This window comes from Dermacentor variabilis, chromosome 10, assembly GCF_050947875.1.
Source record: "Dermacentor variabilis isolate Ectoservices chromosome 10, ASM5094787v1, whole genome shotgun sequence".
Classification (NCBI taxonomy): Eukaryota; Metazoa; Arthropoda; class Arachnida; order Ixodida; family Ixodidae; genus Dermacentor; species Dermacentor variabilis.
Window position 1 is genome coordinate 33,534,865 of NC_134577.1, and position 19,418 is coordinate 33,554,282.

At 50.6% G+C, this 19,418-nt stretch overlaps 1 long non-coding RNA gene across 1 annotated transcript in view; it reads right to left on the reverse strand.

Annotated features, from left to right (window-relative positions):
* Positions 1-19,418, reverse strand: part of LOC142559477 (uncharacterized) — a 287,689-nt gene that overhangs the window by 85,657 nt on the left and 182,614 nt on the right. Inside the window, exon 4 of the long non-coding RNA XR_012823125.1 lies at positions 5,052-5,257. This is a non-coding gene — a long non-coding RNA (uncharacterized LOC142559477). The remainder of the gene's footprint in view (positions 1-5,051; positions 5,258-19,418) is intronic.

A 19,418-nucleotide genomic window follows, 5' to 3' on the forward strand; every position in this document is an offset into this window, starting at 1 on the left:
TAGCTAACCTCTACCACATGGTGTGGGCTTGCCAATTTAATCCCATAGTTGACCCCATTCCAAATCCCCTCAGAAGAGCAGTGGGAGGCTATTCTACGCAGCGATGATCCTGACCGTCAGCACTGGCTGGTGGGGAGGGCCAGCGCAGCAGCAATAACCAATGGACTGCCGGACTAGGCGGCCCACCCACTAGTTCTACGAATATTCTGCAAATAAAGATGTTTTCAATCAATCAATCAATCAAATCGAGATGGATGACAAACCATCCCCACGTGCTCTCAAACGGTCCGCCACGACTCGGAGCGCTTCCTCCACTTGACCGAATCGAACACAGCGCCGTCCCTCGATCGAAAAAGACGCAACACTTTTCCATTACTGCCGTGCATGATCACGATAGAGCAGTAGTCATTTATGTAGCGGGGTGGCACTGCTGTATAGTATTAACGTTCTAGAATACCAGCGGCAATGCTTCCACGACCTTGCAGATTGCCGTAGAATTGATTTGCCAGGCAGTCGTACCCTTTCTCAAGCGATTTGACAGACGTAGTAGCACTAACGCAATTAGCGCACAATTTTTTTTTCATGCAATAGCCTTCGTGGAATAATCAGCACATCCCCATGCACTAAGGGTTGGCTGTATGTCCTCGCGTGCGAACGTTTTCAACGACGCCTGGACAGTGCGTCGAGGGGTGCGTCGTCTCGTTCCCGCGAGAAACCTGAGACCCCAATATAGGAGCGTATATCCTTCCTTCGGCGCACGATGAAGCTATCGTATGCTGGCTTCACGGGGTTCTAACTCGCGTGAAATAGAGCCTGGCACTACACCCCTTATCTTAATGCTGCGGCATAATAGGCAAAAGTCACTGAATCCAGAGGTAACTAACAGAGAACGTGGGCCGATATCGAAGGCAGCTAACGCAGTCTAACGCAACGTCTCAAAGCGCTTGATGTCAGGAATGAAGTATGCAAGTAATTGACACATGACATACGCGCCAGACGTTTCAAACAGCGATCTCTGGCACTCGAGAAGCATGCGGGCAATCGTGTGTGTGTGTGTGTGTGTGTGTGTGTGTGTGTGTGTGTGTGTGTGTGTGTGTGTGTGTGTGTGTGTGTGTGCGTGCGTGCGTGCGTGTGTGCGTGCGTGTGTGCGTGCGTGCGTGTGTGTGTGTGTGTGTGTGTGTGTGTGTGTGTGTGTGTGTGTGTGTGTGTGTGTGTGTGTGTGTGTGTGTGTGTGTGTGTGTGTGTGTGTGTGTGTGTGTGTGTGTGTGTGTGTGTGCGCGCACGCGTGTGTGAAACAGAAATAAAATAAACGCATGGATGCTAACCAGTCAATACCGAGCGGTTAGGGCATTGCACTGCTGTGCAGGATAACTGAGGCTCGATTTCGCCATCGGCCATGCACTTCTTTGACAGCATTACAGGCGGACTCCATTCACTTTCGAGGTATCCAACAGAAAACTCGAAATATGTTGAGCTTACACCATACACTGCGAAGGGCGTCCCAGTGCGCTTGAAATCGCAAGTTTGTAAAAAGGTGCGAGAGATAGAAACGTCGCTTCCATAAAATATTGCGCAAGGTCGCCCGTGACGTGCACGCTCATGTTGATATATCGGTCCCAACCACCACAATTTGTGCGCACGTTATGATATACTTGGAAAGTTAGCGGCGCTAAGTTCCGGCCTACTCTTTCTTGCCCTGACAGAGCAGCCGTGATTTGAACCACGGGCTCCGAATGAGGGAAAGACTGTTATCCGACAACGCGAACGCTCCAAGGCATTCGCATGCTATGCAGTCTGTCGTTCCCGAGAGGAAGGAGAAGAAGGAATAAAGAAATAACCAGTCGACTCCAACGCGAGGTTGTAGAGGGCAGTGACCTCTGCGCGTTACAGGACGCCGTCGGACGTCAGCCGCCTCAAGAATGCCGAGCAGCGCGATGCTGCAAAACACCGCGACGCTTGTCCCCGGAGGGTTGTCGGCGCGCATTAGGGGGAGGCAAATTTAAGCCGCGCTATATTTGAACGCGTCCGGAGGAGGCGGTTTGCTCGGGTGTCCCTTAGAAGCGGCGCGCCGTTTGACCGCCGCGCGCGAGGAAGGCCTCGTTAAGCGCTTCAGAGGCGGTAATGAGGGAACCGCTCGGGCGCGTAATGACAGGCGGCGATTACGCGGCGGGCGTAAGCGGGGAGCACAGCAGGCAAGTTCGGGGCAACCCAGCCACGCGCCGAACGCACGGCTCGGCCCGCTAAGACCGAACCTTCGGACGAATGCGCAGTGTTTTAAGGGCCGCGGCTTGCGGGTGCCGCCGGGTCCGCGGTCATCGAAAGCGAGGAAGCCGAAACGCAATGGGTGTGACTGACTTTCCTTTTCCGGAGGAAATTGACCTGCTCAATGCGTGGACTGGGTGCCGCGTGAAAGCCAGGGGCGAAACAGTTCAGTGAAAAAACTCCGGATATACACTAGTTTAAGCCCGTTAGATCGTGCAAGTATTTCCAGGCGTAAAGTGTGCTGCGCTGCGTGACTGGCTGCGCGAACGCGATAATTTGCGCAGTGGGAGAACCCCTCTAAGTAACGCCCTGGCTACGAGGCCAGGGCGATATTTAAGAGGGTTGTTTCGACTGCACTATTTTACCCCCCTGTCCGTCCAACGCAGCATGCTATGCCGTTCGCGTAACAAGTCAATGCAGCGCAGCCCGACTTAACCAGGGTGATAATTAAGGGGGTGTTTCGAAGTAGTGTGCTTTGAATACCCCTCTCGCAGCTGCGACCGTGAGCAGCTAAAAAGAATCTCACGCCGAACTGGTTGTTGAATAAAAAGCACCATATTTTAACACGAAAGTGCTTTATGCAGGGGTCCACCGTCAACTTCCTGCAATGGTTGTGACGTCGGCGCGAACGCGTAAAATATGCCATCCATCTCGACAGGAATGGCACCGCCATCTAGGAGCAGTGAGGCGAAATACTGCATCACGACACTAACGAGCGCCGACAGTGAGCGCTTCGGCAGCCTCAGCGCAGCGGGCGCTCCAACGCGGTGTAGCCTGGTGTAGGCGGCGTAGGCCTTTTGCTGAGGTGACGTCGCAGTTTCCGCGCATGGTTTGTCTTTCGCGTCCGATTAGCCTGTGGGACGCCTCGTCGGCTACGAAGTGCAGCGTCGACACGCATCAGCAGTGCTTACACGCCACCTTACTGCTCCGCTTGCGTTGGCACCAACGAAGAAAACTGCTGCGCTGAGCAACGCAGAAAGGCAAGGACGTCGACGGGCGAATCTCGCTTTGATCCGGCAAGAGACACGCCAGTGTTAAGCAGAATGTCTTCGCGCGTTCGCGGCGCGCGCTTCGAACTCTGGTGATGATCGTGTTTTAATGGCGCAACTGCCAGTTCTGGCCAAAGAGGGCCAAACACATGACGCAATGAGTTAGCAATGGTTGATGAAGTCTAGAGGGTACTATGGCTGTAAAGGGGGGCATATAAAATCAGTCAATCTGTAAGTGCGTAAAACATGTATGTGCTAACGCATGACAATGACAAGTGAGACATTCTATAACCATAATATATACGTTACAAAGCGACCATATGATAAAAAATAGTAGAAGTATGGAAATAGCACTAAAGCCTAACCCCGGTTCTTGAGCGCAAGAAGCGTGAGGCACACGCTCGAAGTAGCACTTGTGCAGCAGCAGCCTCTTATAAGAGGATGCGCTACGGCTCACTTGGGCGTATAACATGCAGTGTAGGTGCATCCTTAAAAAAAAAAGCTAAAGTTAATTTAACATCAAGTACCGGGTCGTTGCTAAGGACCATTGGTGGGTGTAATGGCACTTGTTGAGGTTCTGGTAAACTGAAGTGTTTTTTTTTTATTCTGATGGCTTCTAATTCACGACATTCCATGTGCATGATAGTGAGCATCTCGCCACGTTTACCATAGGCAGATGGCTCATTACAAGCAAGTACGAGTGCAAGTAGTATTTTCCGCGCCTAACGAGCTAGCAAGGCTATGTAAGGACGACACCCGAATGCTGCCGCCTAACAACAGTGAGAAAAGAAAAGCACAAAAATAGTTTTGTCGATTGTGGGCTGAGTGCCTCATCTACCGCTCTGTGTACACCTGTCGTGCGGTAGATTCTACATAGCGCAAACACGACGATGCGTGAATGATGGGCCACGGGAGCATAACAACAACGTAAAGAAAGGCTTGCCGGTGGGTGGCCGGCGTGCAAAGCGTGTAGGTGCACACCTTTGCTTGACCAGTGCAGTATGGTGGTAGAGACGCACAACGGCCGACACGTCAGATAATAGAAGCTGCTCATATTCAGCACTTAGCGGCTTATTCAAAACATCGCGTACGCGCGTGCCATCATTTGCACGAAGTCGCAGCTTCCTGGTGTCTTTCCGAAATAGACAGTTGGAAGTTAGTCGTACTCACACCGACAGCGCCTTCTTCCCTCCCTCTCGTTTCTTACATTCCCTTAAACCACTTCCCCTGTGCAGGGTAGCAAACCGGTCGTGCGTCTAGCTCGTTGACCTCCCCCTGCCTTTCCTTCCTTCCTTTTCATCCTCCTCTTCCTCCAGGAAGTTAGCAACGTGGGTTGTCGTTTCTATGTCTGTTACTGTGTATCTAGCGCTATTGAGGTTCCCGGTATGAAGTTTGAAGTTTATTTTTCTTTCTTTGTTACAGAAAAAGGAAACAAGAGCTAGAGGTCATATGACCTGACAGGGGTTCTTCTCCTAAGCGCGTTCGGCTTGCATGACAATTCAATGCTTGCATGATAACTCAATGACTTGTAATAGACGACGCTTGAAGGCGATCCCTGAGTGCATCCTCTCAACAACTACGAGAATGCGCCAACCAATCGCCAGAGTGATCTGCCTCTACCGAGCCACGTTGGTTGCCGTGTTTGGCGTCATACGACTCGTTACCGTAGGCGTCGAGTTTATATCAATCCGCTAAAGGATTTTCTTCGTCACGTATACTTGTCAGCAAGCACGAAAGAAAAAAACAAACAACGAACAAAAAACAACGCAAAGGAGGCAAAGCTCGCTCAGTTGGACTCACCTTCGCTGGCGGCAGGCTTGCAGGAGACTCGAGTTATTGCAGACGTCGAGGTGAAAATCCTCATCCCGAGAGCGACACACACATTGCCAGTGGCACAGACGCAGGCATACCAGCATCCCGGCCTGCTAACTGCCTTCGCAGTGCATTGCTGGACGTGGTGTCGCCGTCGCAGCGATGCGGCAGACGACTTCAGAGTAAGCGGCCGCCTGCAAAGAAAAGAAACACACAAATTCGAGTTATTGTTTACTATTTGCTGAAAACTGGGGGAGATGCACACGGGTATTACGAAACACGTTGACGTGTCGTGTAATGTCGTGTCAGAAACCGTTTGTGTGAGGCGCACTTTTTGTTTTAGCCCAGTCCTCCTAAGCGCTGCTAACGTGTTTCGAAAAAAAAAAAGGAAAAGTAACGGGCGCCAGACGTCAGCTCAACGGGTTTGCTACACAAACAAACGCAGGTTTTACTTAAAGTTACTGATCGGCTAGTTGGTGAGCCATGATATCGAAGCGGCGCACTTACATCTGACACGTACACGTACACATAGAAAGGACATACACCGGCGCTGGATAGCAACGACTCTACAACTACATACACGCTGTAAGATTCGTCGGACGATCTCGCCGCTGCCACCGTTTGTTAGAGTTGTCGGACGATCCGCGAGCTGTAGGCCGATCTCACCGCTGCCATTCAGATGTAAGATTTGGCAGTCGTAGTTGTAGGAAGGAGCTTGACTCTTCGTCGGGACTTGGGAGAGCAGGATTTATTTACATGTTATTTACAGTTGAACATGAGATACATCGACAGTCTAGCGTGCCTCCCAAATGGAGCCCGCAAAACGAGCATACAGCAAAGAGCTTACGAGCACACCGCTCACGAGTACATTTCGAGCACGACAACGAGCAACCTCTAGCAGCCGACAATCGCTGCTTATAAGCACTCTGCTCGATGTCATAGTTCGACGTCATTGAAGATGACCCGCCCTTTTGGAGGAGGAGGAGAGCTCACATACACGTGCCGCACACACACAGATGTAATGGTCCGGAGCCGACGTCAGAGGGGCTTCGTAGAACTTTCAGCCGACCCGGGTAGCGCGACCGGGTAGCACATTGTCTTGCGTCTTGGTCGAAACGTGGGAAGGAGCCCTCGTCGGCGTTCCCGCGGCAACTCCCCCACTCATAGCAGAACAGGGCGGCGTTGTCGTGTTGCGCACAAAGCCTGCTTCGTCGAACTCGGTGCCGTCCCGGCTGGCGCGCCCAGGTAGCACATTTTCTGGTGTCTCGAAAATCGCATGGGGAGGTTCCGCCAATTAGCTCCCCTCGAGAACTCCCCTGAGCTGACCCTTCGCCGCGTGGCTGCCGGTTACCCGCAGTTTTCTGAAGTGCGCCACCACCCATTTGGATCGAAACACGTGCAGCGGGCTGAAGTAACTTGCACTTTGCCACCCTGGCAGGCCATTCCTAACAACGCGCTGGAGTGCAACAGTAGTTGCAGTCCAGCGCCTGCGTATGTCCATTCTAATTGTACGTATACGTGTCAGATGTGAGTGCGCTGCTTCAATATCACGTTTGACTCGAAAGACGCGCGGTCATGACCAAATTTGAAGTGAGCGTCTTGAAGTGAGGCTTCGTCACTTCGTTGTACCCACCGCGGCGGTCATTGCCCCTCGCCCTGGAAACCCAGTTTGCCTCGACGTGGAAGTCATTGCCCCCTGCTCGAACCAAACCGTCTGTCCGGCTGGGGCGCCACCACTGCCACTCGGCAAAACCTGCTTTTACTTTTGAATAAAGCCAGTCGACTCTGCGTTCTCAACCTGTCAAAAAACTGCACTACATGCCACCGCTAAACCAAGCTCCCAAGAACTTGTCACGCATGCGCGCTACGTTTATCCTCCTACAACGAGTAACCATTTCCCCTTTTCTTGTTCGACAACCCCCATTTGAGGAACAGTGATACCGTCCTGCCCGTCGCGGGGACTTAGCGGCAATGTTTTGGCACTGCGAAGCACGAGGTCCAGGGTTCGGATACCGACCACGGCGGCCGCATTTGGCCTCCAACGCCCTTGTACCGCGCATTCTCTGCATGCTAAAGATCCCCTGGTGGTCAAAATTAATCCGCAGTCCCTCACACTACGGCGTGCCTCGTAATCAAATTGTGGATTTGGCGCGTAAAACCCTAGAATTCATAGACTGCATGGCTTATCGAACCCATCAAAACGTGCACACGAACATGCCCACACTTGCCTTTTTTTTTTCCTATCACGGTACGCGTCGTGCCAATGCGACCTGTACAGCACAACACCTGTGCACTCCGCTTTATGACGTCATGCTACTATGGACAAAATTTCTATTTCCAAGCCCTACGTCATAAAAGTGGCGACATTAAAATGACCGCAGCTTACTCGGCACCCTTCCCATTAGATTCTATGGCAGTAGACCCTATTACCGTGACATCCTGAAGCAGAGTGTACAGGCCTTGTGCTCTCTACGTGGCTTAGGCCATGCGCGGTAATGATTCAATCAGTATGCGCATTTTCTGGGACCACTAGAAGAAACACAGCTCACTAACCATATTATATATGGTTAGTGAGCTGAACGCAGGAAGACAGAACAAAGGGAGGATTTCTTTTTGCGCTTCGCCGCATTGGTGCAAATGCAGGGGCCGATGCTAACTGCGGTACCTCAGGCGGGCGACGCCACGTGCTCTTTTAGAGCGCAGCTCGAAGCCGCCCGTTCCTGCGTTAGCTGTCGGCGTGCCCCGGAGTCCCTCGTAACTGAGCGAACAAGGGCAGCGAAGGATGAAAGAGCGAACGTGTAGCGCAGCGAGGGATGAAAGAGCGAACGCGTAGCGTAGCGAGGGATGAAAGACGGCGCTGGCGAAGAGAGCGCGAGAAGGAAAGCGGAGGAGGAGGGTGCCGCGGAACAACGAGAGACGCAAAGTGGAGGATATGGTGAAAGCGTGAAAAGAAAAGCTCGCTGCTGCGCAAGACCCGCTATGTGGCGACGATGGCTACGAGATGGCGCCAGACTAGCACGCGTCAGGCATATGGAAACAAAGCGCTGCATGAGCGGAGGTCTGCCTGCGGCGGCGGCGGCGGCTGTGAGTCGCGGCCACACGGCACCCACGCGCTGCTTGTCGCGCATCTCCCGATTAGCGAGGCATTCGTGCCATACTTAGATCCGTTTCTAGCGTACCGCACGAGATTTTCTGCGCCAGCCAATGCAACGCAAAATGAGAACACGTGTAGAGCTGCGCACAAATTTCGCACTAGGGAGTATCGTAATCATAGGTGCATTTTTGACACGCAACATCATGCAGCGCTTACAAAGGAAGGAACCTCGCTGCAGCCAAAGGTTAAATCATTGTTGTAATTGAAGAAGACCAAGTCCACTTGTCGAAACGTTGGCTCCTGCATTCACCTTGTTCACGTTTTGCTCATCGTCTTGAATTTCCATCTCCCGCATTCCCCGTCTCTTCTCTGTTGTAATTATTGTTGTTTATTAAAAAACTAATCAGATTCGTTTATTGAGTCACCGAAGCGCTGTCATCCGAAACGTAAGAAATAAATTCTAGCAAACAAGAAATGCCAAGAGATGAAAAACGCCGAATTGAAGAAAAAGAAGAACTTGGAAAGAAAATATTACATAAATCAAGCAGAGCACGCTATTCTATAGGCATAAAGGGATGACGACACACAGGAGTACCTTTTTCGTATCCTTTTGATGACGTCGCCAACAAATGCAAGGAACATTTTTATGTTCTAGCTAAATGCGCGAAACACATTGAGAATAAGCATAACCAACCAAAAGAAACAAAATATTTTCCGGGAACAATTTGTAAAATTAGGTGGAAAACGCAAGGCAGAAAGCTGAAAGTGGGCTTCACTTCAAGCCACCTGTGCCTTTGTTCAGAATGTTGCACAGACAGCTATCGCCACACGTTAAACACGGGTGTACATTTCATTTGTTTTTAACCACGTGTGTGACGCCAGTGCAGCCGGAGATCTTGCTTTGGTTTGTCTCGTCTAACCACGCTTTTCAAGAGAAAGCGAGTCACGCGCTGCACACATGTTCTTCCTCGTTCTGTGCGCCACTCTACACCGACAAATGACGCTTGCCGCTGGTCATTCACTGTTAGTTGAAGGCACTCGGCCAGAATGCCCAACACACAAACTCAGAAAGAAAAAAAAATTACCTCGTATGTTGCCTGCAGGCACAGCTCGTCTATATAGGGTTATAATGTCGTTTATAGTAAGCCTAGTTGATACGTTCGGTGTATATCTTCGGTTAAACGCCTGCATTTCGTGTTTCTCTTTCTAGCGCTTGTGAATCTGCATCCACATTGCTGTCGAAAGCAAAAAGGAGAAGACGTTGGAAGGAACATATTGTCCGTGTAAAACATTTGTTTATTTGATTCTGTGGCAAGAAAAACAAAAAGGTGATTCACGCATACCTCTTTACATAAGCAGTGGTGAGGGAACAGAGTCAACAAAGACCCATAAAGAGCGAAAAGCTTCGTGTATTTGTTAACCAGAATGCATCCTGTTTTGCCATTTCGTAAGAGCCACAAGAGCGATCGCGGGAAAGAAATAATACTGTAACGTATGGATCCGCGCACTAGGCGCACCCCAATTTTGAGTTTTGAGCGAGAGGCTTAAGAAAGAGAAATAATTTACGGCCAGATAGTACGTCGACAAGTAATTTCTAGTAGGTGGTAGTATTAACTCATCTACCGTGAAAACTTCCCAGCTCCCCCCCCCCCACACACACACGAAAAATAAATAAATGAAAATATTACTTCGTATCTTGGAATTTACAACCATAGTCCTGACAGGGGATTTTCGTAGCACGGTCTGTCCTTCTGTCGTGTTCCAGTTCAGATCGTTACGTTTGATCGCAACACAACGTCGATCGCTTTCTACACTAGCGACAGTAGCGTTTGATCGTAACGTGAACTCTCGTCATTTAGGACGCTGCCAATTTGTGTCGTGACGGAACGAAAAAGAACATGTCGGCACAAGCGACAGTGCTTGCCACTAAAATTCTCAACAGACTTCCCGGCATTCTCGTTGCCTTTCTTTCTTTTTTTTTTAAGTGTGCTTGACTTCAGCTGTACCTTCCTCCGCCTTCCTTTACTCCTGGGCCGATCTCAGTGGCAGTGCAATTAAATGCGAATATTTGTGGCGCCGAGCCCGATAGCAGTGCATGGCGTCTGTGATCGCTATGGTTTTTATTATGTTTTCTAACGTGGACCGGTCCTGGAGGCTGTGCAACGTCACACAAACCGCGCGCCTTGTCTATAGCACTTCATTATAGTAGCACTAAGCAATAGCTATCACCACCAACATATTCCAGCAGGTCTGACGGAAAGCTATCACCTGAATTTGACAATCACTCTCCAATGATTTGCGCGCAATTATTTGTTTCGTGCAAGTAAATAATAAATACAAAAACACCGCTGGCTTTAGGTTTTTTGTTGTTGCTTCACGTCCTTTACGTTTCCGCATTGCCTTGGATCAATGATCTCTCTTTTTTTTTTTTACGCGAAGTTCTGGGAAGTAGTCTTTAGGGAGTTTGCACCTTAGCGCACAAAACGGCTTTGGGTACCCAAAGGTATCTTTGAGCACCCGTTGCACCGCGCCTTGCTCGGGTTACTGTGTATCCATCTCGCTTTTCTTTTTCTTTTTTGTAGCCCTTTTTGCACTCTCCTGAACACCCGGCTGTTCGCGTCCCTAAACTTTGGGTCTAAACTCCCCATCAGCTAAATATCGTACTTGTTACAACACGAATGTTAGCTCCAGGCAGACAACGGACACGAAATGTTACACAAATGGCGCGGCTTTCGCGCGAGTCGATACGGTACACTTTCTTCGCGGGGCTAGCGAACGGCCCTGCCAGGGCTGTACGACGCGGCTTCGAAGAGATGGAACGCGGGTTTGCGGCGCCCTCAGTATCTTTCGCTCACAGGGAAACAACAAAGTTTCCCTCTCTTTGCCTTCTTACGCGTTCACGTTGCGCGTTCCGCTTCGCGTGTCGCATTCTTTTTTTTTTTTCTCTCTTCTCTTCCATCGTGCCCGCTCGTTCTCCACCTCGCGGAAACCTTGTTGTGCTTGTTGTGGGCCGTCTACATTACCTCCCCCCCTCTTGTATCCGCCGGCGTTTGTTGTCCACGGGGACGTCGCGTTTCTTGGATTACAACGTTGTTGCCGGTGTAGCGGCGAGTTCTGTGCGCTTAGGCGCAGGTATTAGATGGTGTTTGTTTCTCTTCTTCGTTATTTCTGCTTTCCTCCCTTCCTTCTCTCTTTCATTTATCTTCTTGGTTGTTTTGTCTTTTATTTCACTTTTGCTCATCTTCTCCCCCTGTTTATCTCGGAAAGAACCTCTCTCTCCCCCTGTTTTTTGGTGCTGCATCGCGAGGAGGAAAGTCGTAAAGCTGTTATTCGTAAGGTGTTACTCGTCCTGTGACCACGTCCGTGGCCTCACGGATGGCCCATCGGCTTATTGGGCTTCGGTACCCCGATCCGGAAACCAAAGAACGGTTATTATTTTGCAGCAAGATGAGCAAACACGTTAGTTGCTTGGCGCTCATGTGTCATCACAAGGGAGACAGCCGAGGCTTCTTGCATACGTTGTAGTTGGTGACACGTGCGTAAGCCGGACATTTGTGCCACTGTCGAAAGAAGATACGAATTTCATGCACACCACGTGATAATACATACGTCACTGTTGACTTTCTGGTGTGTGTGTGTGTGTGTGTGTGTGTGTGTGTGTGTGTGTGTGTGTGTGTGTGTGTGTGTGTGTGTGTGTGTGTGTGTGTGTGTGTGTGTGTGTGTGTGTGTGTGTGTGTGTGTGTGTGTGTGTGTGTGTGTGTGTGTGTGTGTGTGTGTGTGTGTGTGTGTGCGTGTGCGCGCGCGCACGCGCCAAAGCTTCTGTTGAAAGTTGTGGCGATTGGTGTGTTTGTCTGCTTTCTTCGTTCTTGTGTTTCGGCCAGTTAGCGCTACTTAAGGCGGAAAGAAGTGCTACTCATCATTGTCCGGTGCCCTCTTGGGTCGACACGCAAGCTACACATGTTTGAATTGCACCACTCGGCGGAGTCCGTACACGTGGTCGAGCAGCTGTGACGTATGTCAGCGTGGCCGCTGCCGATTAGTGTATTGTGTAGCCGGTCAAACAAAACCTTTTGGAAACGGAAGTCTGCGCTCCTTCCCGCTGAGAACTTGTTCGGATCGTCCTCGCGGGCTTGCCCGGCGTCGGTCTCTCGGGCTGTGTCGAGCACGACACGGCACTTCTAACCGCAGGCACGAACACGGACGACTCAAGCCGAAAGCTTAAAACATGGCGACGGAAGGGCTAGTGCTAGTGTTCTTCCTCGCGACACTACACCGCGTCCCGGAGCAAACTAACGTGGCAAAAGAACAACTCTCACGTAGGACTCGAAGCAGACGATATGAATGACATTGGTTCCTGGTTGTGCAGACAATGGACCCGTGTCTTCGGGAGCAGTCTCATACGTGACATCTGAAAGTGGTGGAATTCGGTAGGGACCTGAATAACGCGGTAGAAGTTTTCTTTTCCTTTTTTTTTTTCTTCTGATGTGCCAACACGACGGGCTAGCGAACACAAGAGTATTACCAGGGAGCCAGGTCAGAACTTGACGTCCCTGCGGTGCCCATCGTAACGGGACTTCTGGGAACCTCCGTACACAGTGACGCGAGCACCGGCAATCTGACGGGTCTGTGCTGTCGTGCTAATCCCGTCGCAACCGTACGCGGTAGGCGAGTGCGTTCCACAGCGAATTACGGTGTCCAGGACCAGAACATGGTCGCGGACAAAAAGTAGGTAAAAAGGGGAGTAGCCAGCAGTGTCGTAGCCGCGCGAATTATACGCGAAGGTGATGAATGGTAGAATAGTTAGCGTCCAAGTTCCGACGGTATCCAGAAACGTAAACGGCTGGCATGTCGGTAGGCGTTTTGTAAGGTCGGTGGTCTGCTGATGGTAAGCTGTGACGAGTCGAGGCTCAGTGCAGTACGAGCGGAGTATAGTAGTAACGTCTGCGATCGTTGAGGATTTGTCGTGGAGCTCCATGGTGGAGGATGACGTTGTGCAGATTTGCGACGTCTGTGGCGCAACTGGTGGGGAGCTAGAGCTCGCGTAATTGCGAAGCGTGTCGTGTAGTCGGTCGCAACAGCAGCCCATTTGTTGCCGGTAGTTGACATCGGGAAAAGGCCAAGCAGGTCGAAACCCGCAGAAAAGAGACGCTCGGCGGACATATCGATGTGTTGTAGAATCCCTGCTGGAGGCATGGAGGCATAGAAGGGGGGCTTTCGGCGTTGGCACAAGTGGCAAGCAGTAACATAACGGCCAACATAATGGCAAGGATCGGGCCAGGAAACACGGCGCCGCACTCTGTCGTATGTGCGAGTGACGCCGAGGTACTCAGAAGTAGGCGCGTCGTAGAACCGTCGGCGCGACCTGTAGTGGTTAGGCGCCATCAGGACGCAAGTTGCGTCTATAAAGGGCCCCATCAAGGAAACCAAATAAGCGAATGGAAGGACCAGGAAAGGCCGAGCCTAAACAATCCATGATGGTGCGCAGAGCAGGGTCACGGCGCTGTTCGTCGGCAACGTGAAGGGTGTCACCAAAATTGCGAACAAAGCGCCGGAAATACTAACACAAGCCAATACAGCTTCGAACTTCCTTAGCCGAGCATGGGACCGGGCAGTCCTGCACAGCGTGAATTTTGTCTGGGTCAGGTATAATGCCCTCAGCGTCGGCAAGGTTTTCGCGGCAATCGAAATGGCATTTCGAGGAGTTGAACTGAAGTCCGGCAGCCCGAAAAACAGCAAGCACAGTAGGCGCTCGAGGTGGCTCTCAAATGTTGGGGCGAAGGCGATTACGTCACCGAGACAACAAAGACATATTGACCACTTCAAGCCTCGCAGCAGAGTGTCCACTATTCTCTCGAACATCGCTGAGGCATTGCAGAGCCCGAACGGCGTGACTCTGAACCGGTAAAGGTCTTCGGGCGTAATAAAGGCGGTCTTCTCGCGGTCCTTCCCATGAACAGCAATCTTCCAGTAGCCAGAGCGGAGGTCAATCGATGAAAAGTACTTCGCGTCGTGTAGACAATCAAATGCACCACCGATGCGACGCAAAGGATACGCGTATATTCTTGGTAATCTTGCTGAGGTGGCAGTAGTGAACGCAAAGCCTCCAGGTGTACTTTTTTTCACGAGGACAACTGGCGTGGGCCACGGACTAGCTGAAGTTTCGATCGTGTTCTTTTTCAGCATCATTGCGACTTCACTCTGAACGATGTTTCGCTCTGCAGTAGATGCACGACAGGAACGTCGATGGATGGTACTAACGTCACCAGTGAGAATGCGATGGGTGATGATAACTGTCTGGCCGAGAGGGCGATCGCCGAACTAAAAAAAAAAATGTGACATTTGAGCAGTAGGCGCGAAGATCATCCGCTTGGCCAGTAGCAAGGTCGGTAGCTACCATCTTCTTGTCAACGTCATGGTAGGGCGAGGAAGAAGCCACACTGGAGCACTCCGGGACAGGACTGCGCTGACAGAGGTACAAGCAGCAGGTGCGAGCGATGACATCTGGCACTCGTACACACGTGTCAGACGGGTAACTGCAATGTCGAAGATAAGAACATGTGCAGAGCATCCGAATTTTACGACCCGAAGTCAAGTAACCGCCGTGCCTCATAATGGGATCCTGGTTTTGGCACGCAAAAGCCAGAATTTTTTAATTACCTATAGTGGTGACAATCGCACTTGGGAGGGCGACACTACGGTTCAGAATGACGTCGGCAAGCGCAGAGACGACGTAGTCGCCATCGAGTCGAAAGCACAGTAGTACCGGCTTATGGAGGCAACCGGGCTAAATTGGAAGAGCGCAAGGAGGGAAGCGCATTAGAAACGAAATCGCTGTCGGAGGGAATGTGACCACCACCGGTGGAGCAATCAGTCAAAACAGCATGGGCCGAAACAAAGTACATACCAAAGATCGTGTGGGCACAGCACCAGCACAATAAACAAAACGGTCGTTTGATGTGCGGCAATGCTCACTCGGGCTGTACAAATGCCGACAACGGGAGGCAGGCCACCATCGGCGACGCGTACTGTGCACGGTACGGCAGGTGTGAGGACCTTTAAAAGCCGTTCGCGAAGGGCGGCGGTCATGACAGATACCTGTCCACCTGTGTCGACCAGGGACTTAACTGGAGCACCATCCACCTGAACGTCTAAAACGCTTTCACGGGCAGGCAGTGTCAACACAGGACTTCCAGACCGGGTCGCTGATGCAGAGTCACCTCGGGGAGCTGCACCAAATAGTTTTCCTCTGCGATGCATGTCGGAGAGGAAAAGCGGCGAGCCTGCGGTGAACGAGACCCGACGGCTTAGGGGCAAAGGTGATCGGCTGCTCCGAAAGGTCGTTGGTGCGTCGCCAGTATTCGAAGCCGGAGGGCGCGCAGAGATACGGCGAGTACCTAGTGATTCTGAGCGGTCGAACGGGGAGGTTCATTTAGGTGACGATGATAAACGACTGCAGCAGTGACGAGCGAGATATCTAAAGCGTCAGCCGTTAAAACTGATCGGCCTGTGTTATCCGGCGTCCTCCAGTCGGCAGGGTTAGGACGGCGAGTGGGGAACGGAGAAAACTTGTAAGAATAAGTGGCTGGACGGTCCCAGTTGAAGGTAGCATCCCGAACGGGGGCAATGAGACGGAAGTCCCAAATTGGCCACCTGTTTTCGGGCAACGGCTTGTACAAAAGAGATTGAAGATGCATTCTGCAGAAAACGCTGATTACAGGAGCGGCTAGAGGCATCGTTTCGAGTACGCGACGAATCGTCCGCGTCAAGTTTTCCCGACGAGGCGAATGAGTCGCAGCTGGTTGATCTTAAAACGACGACGTCGAGGCCCTAATCGGCAGCCTGCTGAACTGCTGAGTAATGCGACGGATATTCACCTTCTCCAAGTTCCGACGCATTCTGGTCACTTCTTCGACTGAGTCACAGTTCTCGCAGATGCGCAGGCTGAAGGCGTCATCAGCTGTACACTTCAGAATGTGGCCAACCTTGTCCGTATCGTTCATGTTGTTGTCGACTGTAAGGCAGAGCGCGAGCACACCTTCAATATACGCGGCGTAAGACTCTATCGACGTATGAGCGCGTATCGAAAACTCCCTTTTTTGCTACCAGCTGCCGATCGATACGCCTTGCGAACAGGTCCCGAAGCTTCTACTTGCATACGCCCAAGCTCGTGCTGTCGAATTCGCGAGTGTCGTACCAGACTCGCGCTGTACCTGGGAGGTATAGAATGTTACATTCGCCGACATTACCGTCTCATCCCACCAATTGTGGTTGGCCACGCTTTCCATAACAGGATAGCCGCCCACCAATTCCACTTCCATCGGTGCCACAGCCGGTTCCTGGATTTTTTCGGCCAGGACAACACGACGTAAGCCGGAGCCTACTATGCCGCCGGTGGGCGTGGGCCGTCGGCCATTACGACAGGAATTACGCGGCTTCCGTTGCGGAGCTCGCGTTTTGACTATACCTAGCACCTCCCCCAAAATTGTTCCGAGGCGGAACCAAGTGGTTGCTATGAGCGCAGGCAGGACGACAGACGGGCCAAGCCGACATCTTGAAACATGGCGAAAGAAGCGGCAGCAGAAACATTGCCCGTCCTAATCTTTTTTATTCCATATATATATATATATATATATATATATATATATATATATATATATATATATATATATATATATATATATATATATATATATATGTGCACACTGGAGGCTTCAGGCGAGGGTCGCATCCCGAAACACGCAGAGAAACAAGAACCGCGTAGAGCAGCAACGATAGCTTCGCTTTAAAATTAGGCGATTAAAAGACATACGGATTTACCAAGATTGCTTGAACTGCATATACTGTCTACTCATTTATAATAAATTAATCCCAACTTCTATTCCACTGTAGTTCTCATTCGTGTCTTAGCAGATACGCTTAAACTTTCAAATACGCTAATGATTAAACAGTGTTATTGAAAAAAAAAATTTGGGGAGGGGGAAGGGAGTATAAGCACTTTAAATATTTTTAGTTTCTTTTTTTCTTCTAATCATCCCGGCTTTCATAAAGACGAGCGGACCAAAAGTCAAGCCAGACAGACAGATAGCGTAGAAAGTGCAGGAAAGCAGAAGGAACATAACGTTTAATGCGGCATTTTTGTTTTTCTTTTTATGAGGTAGCGCAGGTGAAGGCAAGGAATGCTCAGCACAATGCGTTGGCGGGCTAGTTGGCGCGAATCCACGAATACTTTGTTTAGCGCAAAACAACAGACACAAGAAAGACGACCAGGACAAGGCGCTACTCTCAACTCTTGAGAGTAGCGCCTTGTCCTGTCGTCTTTCCTGTGTCTGTTGTTTTGCGCTAAACAAAGTATTCAAAAAGTGCTCGCCGATGGCGGGTGAAAATCGAGCCAGCGAACACCCCCCCCCCCCCACCTCTTAGCGTTGATGGCGCCACGCCCAGGAGTAGTCGCTGCTGTTCGCAAAGCGCGCCCGTGTCACCGAGGGTGTTTTTTTTTTTTTTTTTTGGAGGGGGGGGGGGCAGTGGCGGTTCTGCCCCCCCCCCCCTTTTGCGGGATTTCGCTACGATGTTTACGTGCCGCGCGGGCGAGGCGCTGGAGCCATTTTTTTACCTCCATTCTCCGCCTCTCCCCTACTCCTCTTTAACCCTGTTCCGTTCTCCCCTTCTGCCTCTGGCGCCACAGCAGAAATATCGAAACTTTGTTCCTAAGTTTACAAGCTCGTAGATGTGTTTCCGTTAAATGAGAAAATGCTCGCAGAAAAGCATTATCGCATGCCGCAAGGCAAGCACATGCGATTGCCCCCCAAATCTCACAGCCCGGCCGGCACCTGTCGGCCTATCTGTTCACTAAATCGAGTTCCTCGGTTAACCCTCTTCCTTCTCGTTTATGTATTCACTAGTAAGACAAAAACATTCCCTTACCCAACCAGTGAACAAACGAATGAAGCAATCAACGAAAAACGACAACATGGAAATAACCGAAATACTGTCACTGGCGCAACAAATTGATAAAACGACCACTCGTTAATTTAGGACAATTCACATCTGATGCACAATTAATTATTTGTTTATTATTTATGAATTAATTAATGGAATGTTAGGTTAGTGACAATGAGTCAGCAGAACAACCGATCGGTAAACAACGAGAAGAAACGGGGTTAACCAAGGGACCCGATTTTTATTACTCATATCGTAAGATATCGTTTTATCGATATATTAATTTATCGTTTCTTTATTTCATTTATTAGGCACAAGTAATTTCCCCTATGTTGTCCTTGGTGTCACTGCTTGTTGGCTTCTCATGATATGACAATCGGTAAACAAAGCACTCCCTCCCACAAATTACATTTCACCACACAACCCGTAACTGAATCAACGAATCAAAAGCAGTAAATCATTCAAACATTAGGTCAACAGTGCAACACGCGCGTAAAACAAGCAATAATTCAGAGCCGGCTCAAACGTGCGCACGGTCCACGACGCACCACTCGACTCGCAAAACGTGACCCGACGGTGCCGCTTGCGCTCGCCTTTCTACCTCGTTCTCGGCCGTCAAAAGCGCACCAGGACACCGGCGCTCATACAATCCCGGTCATCTACTCCGCCCGCGAGCTGTATTAACGGTCAGAGCATGAGAGCGAAAAGAAAGGTATACCAGTTATTTGCTTCCTGACTCGCCCTCCCTCTCCAAGTTCTGGCGGTATCTACTGAACCTCCATCGCCCCAGGGCCGATATAATATCAACGGTGTCGAGAACTGCTCATGTCCTGGTGGTCGCTGCGTCCTCCTTGAAAAGAGAGGACAAAGAATTTATTACGAAACGAACGGAACAGAGTTACTATGACCCCAATAAAGCGCACCGCAGCGCAGGTCCCCCATCAAAAAATATGACCAGAAAAAAAAAGGGGGGGGGGGCGGGGGAAGAAACAAAAAGAGACAGAAAGCAACCGAGTGTTGCGGAGACCAAGAGGGCAGGAAGTTGCGAGAAAGGAGCTCCATTTCGCTTCACTAATTGCGTGCAGTGACGAAAGGACTGTGACACTTGCGTCCGCGGCTCGTTCACCAGCATTGGCTCTGTGTTCTGAGAAACGAAAATGAGTCGGCCATTGTGCTCCACAGGTCCTTCCGTGAAGCGTCAATTCATTCGGCGTCGCGCAAATGGCCACCAGAGCGGCGCTGGAAGCGCTCCTCGCTATTCAGCGAGTCTTATTCAGCGTTTATTCAATAAAGCTTCAGAATCTAGTAATTTTTTTTTTCATTTC